The sequence below is a fragment of the Chinchilla lanigera genome, unplaced genomic scaffold (genome assembly GCF_000276665.1).
Source record: "Chinchilla lanigera isolate Chin_1 unplaced genomic scaffold, ChiLan1.0 scaffold00034, whole genome shotgun sequence".
Lineage (NCBI taxonomy): Eukaryota > Metazoa > Chordata > Mammalia > Rodentia > Chinchillidae > Chinchilla > Chinchilla lanigera.
The window spans coordinates 13,278,492-13,285,670 of record NW_004955435.1 but is presented as its reverse complement, the minus strand read 5'-3'; the positions used below and the strand labels follow the sequence as shown (position 1 = coordinate 13,285,670).

Below are 7,179 nucleotides of genomic sequence, written 5' to 3'. Positions count from 1 at the left end.
GGGGCATGACCTTGAGAGTGTATTGGGACTCCAGATCTTCCTCCCTCCCCCCTTCCTCCCTCTCTCCCTTCTTCCTTTCCTCCCTCCCTCCCTCTCTCCCTTCTTCCCTTCCTCCCTCCCTTCCTTCCCTCACTCAGGGATCACCACCCATTAACTGTCAGGCACCAGCACTGTTTAGTAGGAGATACAACTAAGATATCCACCAATGTTATCCAGGTAAACAAGGGTGAGGAGACAGAAGGAACAGTGAAGTGTGGGGTGAGGCAGCTGCACTCGCCTGAAGAGTAGCTTCAGGTAGTCCCTGAGCCTGGGTTCGGAGCAGGAAGGGTGTGAACCAGCACGGGGCAGGGACAAAGTAAAGGGTTTTTTTAAGCAATGGGGAAAAGTGAAGCATTTGTAAGCAGTACAGTGGCAAGCATAGATTTGAATTTTAGAAATCAAAACTTGGGCAAAGGTGGGGAAGAGTCAGAAGGGAGACCCCTCCGGATGGCATAGGAGGTTGAGGAGACTGCGGGGTGGGATGTCTGTATTAAGGCAGTGACAACAGGGCAGTAAAACTGTGGACAGATTCTGGACACTTACTGAAGAAGAAACATACAGAACTTGGTGACTATTTTCTTAGTGGGAGCCAGAAGTGGGGACTGGGGAGAAGGCAGCTTACAATGTCTAAGAGGCAGTGGCGAAAGGTGACCAAGAGATGGGCCCGTATTGATGCCAGAAGTGTAGGCAGACAGGGGCTGGCGCCATTGGCTGAGGTACCTTCAGCTGGAGCACTCAGCCAGGGACAGAGAGCAAGATTGAGGAGGGAGGTCGGAAAGAAGGGGAGAAGGGGACAAGAACAAAATGAGGCCTTGGGGTTAGCAGGAAGGCGTTCATATCAAACCGCATGGGTTGCTATCCTTCCTCCCCTAGATCCAGGGTATTAGTTTCCTATTCATGAAGTGGACCTAACTTATCTACTTTGTAGTATTATGGAAAAGTAAAGAAATAATAACCATCAGGTCTCTCTCAGCTCCTGACAAAGAGGTATGAACGGCAGACACAGAGAAGTTACATTTCCAGAGTCTTTGAGGTCTACTAGTGCTCCCCTCTGGAAGCGCTTCTGGGCCTCTACGCACCCATGTGATTCCCAGCCCGATGGGCAGAGCCAGGCTGTTCCCACTTGCTTCACGGAGGGGCACAGGCTGGGAGACTCCAGCTCACTGGGCCTCTGTCCTTCCCAGGGGTGGCTCTGGCCCTAGACCCTTCCCTCAAAGTGCAGCTTCCTGGGAGGAGCAAAGCATGGCAGGCAGTGTCTCGGCAGTGTCCTCGCATGACGCTGGCTTCTGCCACTCCTTGTGAATCCCAGAGGTGTGAAAAGGGTCAACAAGTCAGGGAACCTATTAATGCTGAAATGCCCAGCTCCCCTCTGTAGGGAAATCCCTCCAATCTGGGGTTCACACAGGCAGACTTCAAGGAAGCCATCCAGTGAAGTGGCTGGCTTTGGCCTCAGTTTCCTCTACTGTAAAATACCAGGCTGGACCAGGTCACCTTTGAGGTTCCTCCCACCTTGTCGGCAGCCTCCAATTCGACCTTGTTCTAACCTTTCCTTACTGCAGTTCACCTACGGAACAGCAGAGGGACCCCGTACCTCCCTGCAGACAGCCAGGGGCCAAGCAAGATGAGTAAACCTTCAGCAACCATCCTGCGCCTGGTGTGTGGAGTGCTCGGCGCAGAGCCCGTCCAGGGCACACATTCAGTGACTAGCAGAGGTGGTGTCTGCATTTCAGATGAGGAAACCGCTCCAAGCATTCATTTGAACCTGGGGTTCTGGTTCTGATGATGCTGTGTGGGGAGGCTACAGGAGTGATGTGGCCTAAATATCTGAGGGCCTTGCCCTCCAAGAGAGGATAGACATTCCAGGGATTCGGCCCTGAGCCCGGCCTGGGGAGCCGTGTGGGAATGGGCAGAGCCGACCTCACTGTCTGTGAGCATGGTGTCAAAATGAACAGTTCGAGGAGCTGGAAATGAAGGGTGATGGGTCTCCTTACTTCTCCCTACAGCCCAGCGGGCCACATTCAGAGGGCACTGAAGGGCTAGGCACAGTGTATGTGTGTCTTGGGTCACAGAGGCCATAGCCCTTCTGAGGGCACAGCTCCACCCGGGGCCTTGCAGCTGCCTACCCTCTCCTTAGCACGTGGTCAGCCTCAGGGCTGGCGCAGCCCTGCATTTTCTCTGCAGACCCCTTCCGCTCACAGCCCGGGGGCAGCCCCTACTCCACAGCTGCCCACTCCCACCAAGGGCGTGTTCTGGAACCTCTCAGCCCTCTCAGGGCAGGAGCGGAGGTGGCCTGCCCTCTGTGCTCTGCTCACAGGACTGTGACCCCCGCCCGATGGGAGAGCACAGAGCCGCAGGCAGAGCCTCCGGGTTCATTCTGGGAGCCCTGTGAGGCTGTCTGCCTAGGCCTCTATGCAGATGAACACTCTGGGCACAAAAGCTACTGAAGGTCACAGGCGGGGAGTGTGGGGCTCCTGGCCTCAGCTCCCCAGCCAGGAGCAGAGCAAGCTTCTCTGGAGTGACGCTGCCTGGCCACAACACCCCCACAGGCCACACGGGGCGACTGACCGGGAGGCAAGAGGCAGCAGGAGGGACAGCCTCACAGATCCAAGCTGCTTAAGGGCACACTTAGGGGCACACCTAAGGCAGAACAGTGGTGGAGCATTTGCTCTCATTGCAACCCCCGGAGAGATGGCGAAAAATTGGATTCTGAGACTTTTGCCTGACCCACCTGAGCCAGACCCTTGGTGAGTGGAGTCTACGCTTTCGCCTTTCACCCAGGCTGCCCGGGGAGTCTGGTGGCTCCAGGTGGTTGAGAAGCCACTCTAGAGAGACCAGGATGGGAACCTTCTGAGAGCTGCACTGTGCCAGGGCGGCTGAAGGAGCTGGGGAAAGTCTGTCAGAGGAGATGCTGCTCTGGGGCCTCCACAGAGAGGGCTGGCAACCCAGGAAGGACCCACAGGGAAGATGATTTTGAAGACCTATTCATTGACCCCTCCCAAAACGTGTGACCTAGGTCCCTATGCTGTGTGTGAACTTTCCAGTCACATCAGCCATGTTTACCCCTACCCAGTACTGGGAATTGAACCCAGGGAGTGCTGAGCTACATCCCCAGACTTTTTTTTTATTATTTTATTTTGTAACAAGGTCTTGCTGAGTTGCCCAGGAGGGCCTCAGACTTGAGGTCCTCCTGCCTCAGCCTCCTGCATAGCTGAAATACAGTCATGTGACAGGTACCTGCTAGCGTCAGCCATTTTAACAAACGATGAGTAGGACTCAAACTGAATGTCTGTGACACAGAACCCCTTCCTCCATGCTGCGTAGACACCACACAGTCTCCTTGCTGGGGAAGTGACAGGCTCTGGGCTGCTAAGCAGGTTCCAGCCGCAGCCGGGGTGAGGGAGCCACCCCTGCTCTGTGTGGAGGTATGTGCCCAAGAGACAGGGAAGGTGCCAGATCCCTCTGTCCTGGCTGTGCACATACCCATACCTACACACACATATACATGTACACACACATACATACATACACACACCTCCCCAACTTCGGAGAAGCCAGCCCCACTCAAGGCCAACCAGGGCTAGGCCTGGTCAGCCCAGGTCTTAGGTGCTTCAGGAGGGGGAGGCTGATTCCTCACAGGCCCAGCCCAGGCCTCTGGGGCCAAGGCAGGGAGGGGCACACGCAGAGTCCTTCCATTCCTAGGTCACTGATCCTGCCCTTCAACAACCAACCCCAGGCAGGACAGAGTCGCAAAGGTAGAGTGCCTCAGCTACCCAGGAAGAGTGGCTTCCTGGGATGCTTTTTTGTCTTGTCGCTTTTTAAATGACCATTTATTTCTTGTGGGCAGAGTGGGCATGACTATCTATCAATCACAAACATAATGTGTTCTTCCGGGAAAAGTAAAAAAATACAAAAAAATACAAATAAAATAAAACCTCAGAGAAACCCTCCCGACACATGTATTTTAAAATAAGATTTTTTTTTTTTCAGTGTCTGCTCTACAAGCTCAGCTTCTTAAACCCAAGTTGTACTCCTGCCCGTTACTGGCTGTGTGACCTGGGACATGTACTTACCTTCTCTGTGTCTCTTGGAGCCTCAGTGATAGGTAAATTGGAGATGAAAATGCTAGTACCCATTTCAAAGGGTTGTTGCAAACATTTGCTATTAGGCACCTAGAGATGGATGTCATCACAGAACACGGGCTGAATAAACAGAGTCACATGATTACAATTTTCTTCATTTAGATTTCCATTATTGTAACTTGTTTTTTTACAAAATTGAGTGTTACCATCTTATAGCAAGCATTTCTCACTCCATATTGCATCATGAACACTTTCTACTTTTAGATTTACATAGTAGCAATATTTCTTCGGTTTTCATTTTTTGTAGGTTTTACTTAGATATTTCCTATGACTGTTTATTTGTGTGTGTGTGTGTATTTGTTTCACAAAGCTGGGATTTTATGTTTTATAGCCTGCGTTTTATATGTACTGTTACTCAGTGAACTTTGCTCCACGTCGTTGACTGTCCTTTTACCACATGGATTTGAATGGCTGCATTGTACCAGGCTCAACCAATGGTTTGAGCAGGGGCAGGAGCAGAATCATAGGAGTGAGCGCACATGCTGGTCCAGGCCTAATCCCCTCCATACCCACAGCAGTGGACCAGGACCAGGGAGAGGACACAAGCTGCCCACCTGACTGCCACCAGCTCTGAGGCAGACGGCCAGGACACTGTTTCCCCAACTCTCCCCACCTGTCCTGTGTGTCAGTTAGGCCCAGGCCAAGGCCCACCTTGAGGTCACTGAGGATATTTCCTTCCTGGAGGCAGTCCTTTCCCAGCCTTGCCTGTGGTTCTTCTCCAGCTAAGCTTTCCTCAGAGCCTGCCCTGAATCACAGGCCAAGGTCCAGGCCTCTAGCAGAGGATACTCAGGACACCCTGAGGGCCTTTCCACTAAGGCTGTCAGAGCAAGAAATCCAGTCCTCAGAGCCATCTACATGAATGAAGGAATGGATGCAGAGCAGAGGGAAGGCATGCATAGGATTCAGTAATGGATCTAGGCTGGGGAGGATCAGATCCATCTGTGTAGAACAGGAGGCTGAGAAAGATCTAGGGTAACATCCAACAGCCAGGACAATGAGAAAAAGGGAGGAGAAATAGTCCTCACAGCTGGCTTCAGGTCTGAGGGCTTAAGAGATTGAGGAACCCAGGATGAACTAGTAAAAAGGGGTGGCTCTTGGGTCCCGATTTCCAACTCCCACCCCTAGATAGGGAGTGGAAAGCACCAGAGCACAGGAGCCTTTCACTGAACTCAACTCTATCTATTCATTACATCAAAAGGGACCCAGTGAGTCAAGGACAAGCTATTGGAGCCAGGGAAAATACTTATTTTGTAAGCCAGCAAAACCAAGAAGATGGAGCCCCAGCACCCTGAATGTCTATTGTAGTTTAGTCTAAGTTCCAGTCTAAGTCCTGGCAAGGGGTTGGGACAAGGAGGATAGGGTGAGGACAGTTACGAAAAGATCCATAGTTGGATACTTGTGGGTGCTGCTCTGCTGATTTGGAATAGGATGCTGTGAAAACTGGAGTTCAGTAATCTGTTGGTCATGATGGTAAATCTTGAAAATATATTAGTTACTCTTATGTTGGTGTCTTTGCCTTTGAAGGTAGAAGAGAGGAATTAAGAAACCTATACTATGGGGTTAATAACCCTTAGTTATTGCAGACTGATCAGGCCTGCAATCTTCCAAACGAGTGGACAGTGAAGGCTTAAATAAATGAGACAATTGAAATTTTAGGGCTCCAGGAGGGTTCACCTCTCTTACAGAATTTGAGATGTTCTGGGTTAACACAAAGACTTCTCTGGGCAGCTCATATTTATTAGGTTTTCAAACAAAGGAGGAGGATAATCAAGAAAACACAGGCATCTAGCAGGACCTTGGGAAATATTTTCCCAAGTAGTAAATTATGTCAATCAGGAGAACTACCTTATCTTCAGGCTGGCATTTATTGTAGGAGTGTGGAGCCTACAGTTGCAGTAGTTAATTGGGGTTGGAGCGAAATATCCTCAGTGGTGGCCTTATCTTGTCCTTTGAGGCATCACAGCTTCACAGGCCAATACAGGGCTCAGCAGTGACTAGTGACTCACAGAGGTTCACTTACTATGAGTCCATTGCCCACCTCCAGACAAGGTGCCTGTGCTTTGGACAACTCACAAGTAAACATGGAAAGCCAATTGGTTAATATTAAATCCTGCTCAGAGCCACTTTGTAGTGGTCTCCATCACTATACCACTGGTTCTGCACCAATATCCCCCAAATACCAAATATATCTATGCACAGCCAAGGGATAAGGTAGCAAGGGAGACAGAGACACTATGAAGGCAGAAGTGCCAAGCATTTTCGCCCTGTTTTAGTCACCCATCAGATATCTGTAGGCCCAAGTGAGGAGTCAGAGCTTCTGACGACAATGGTCCTCATGTCCCTGAAAGTAACCTAGGCAACCATTATCATCACAACCCACGCATCACAGGTAACATCTCCAGCAAAGCTAGTAGGAGACTAATAATATATTACTCAGCTGGATGGCCCCCAGTATTAGTGGTTTTCAAAGTCAACTAAAAGCAAGTGAACTAGAGGGTTTATTTAGGGCTCCCCTCAATTATAGGCTTGGATTTCTCTTCTGAAAACTCAAGCCTCTTATGCTACCCTGGTCCAGAAAATTGGCCATCTGCCCCCAAATCTCCCTCCCCGATCCTCTTTTCTCTGTCTTAATGGGGAAGGGCAGGCACTGGTAACTCAGTAGAGACTGACTCATGGATGGAGTCAGAAAAGTTCACTTCCTCCCCTCCTCTCCCACCAAGGCCAGCTCCTCCATTTACACTCAGCTCCACACTTGTCCACATTTGCTGCCTCACTGGCCTCTCCACTAGCAAATACGTGCTATGTTTTCCCCCAGACACATTTGAAAATATCTCCAAGTCTCACTCCTGACCCCACCATCTCCAGGGGACTGAGACAGGAGAAAAGGTAAACAACACTCCCCAAGTACTTTTTACTTATTTTTTTCTCAGCTGCCCTGAACACCTTACAGCCACCCACAGCTACATTACACACTGCACAGCTGCTCTGGGAGACATTTGCT

At 50.6% G+C, this 7,179-nt stretch overlaps 1 long non-coding RNA gene across 2 annotated transcripts in view; it reads left to right on the top strand.

The window, feature by feature from the left end:
- The window catches only part of LOC106149014, an 11,534-nt gene extending 8,757 nt beyond the window's left edge, over positions 1–2,777 (top strand). Inside the window, exon 3 of one of the 2 annotated variants that reach the window (XR_001234896.1) lies at positions 2,586–2,777. This is a non-coding gene — a long non-coding RNA (uncharacterized LOC106149014). Of the gene's footprint in view, positions 1–1,598; positions 2,007–2,585 lie in introns of those variants that run through there. The other variant, XR_001234895.1, reaches the window with a different exon arrangement.
- Positions 2,778–7,179: the final 4,402 nt, after the last annotated feature.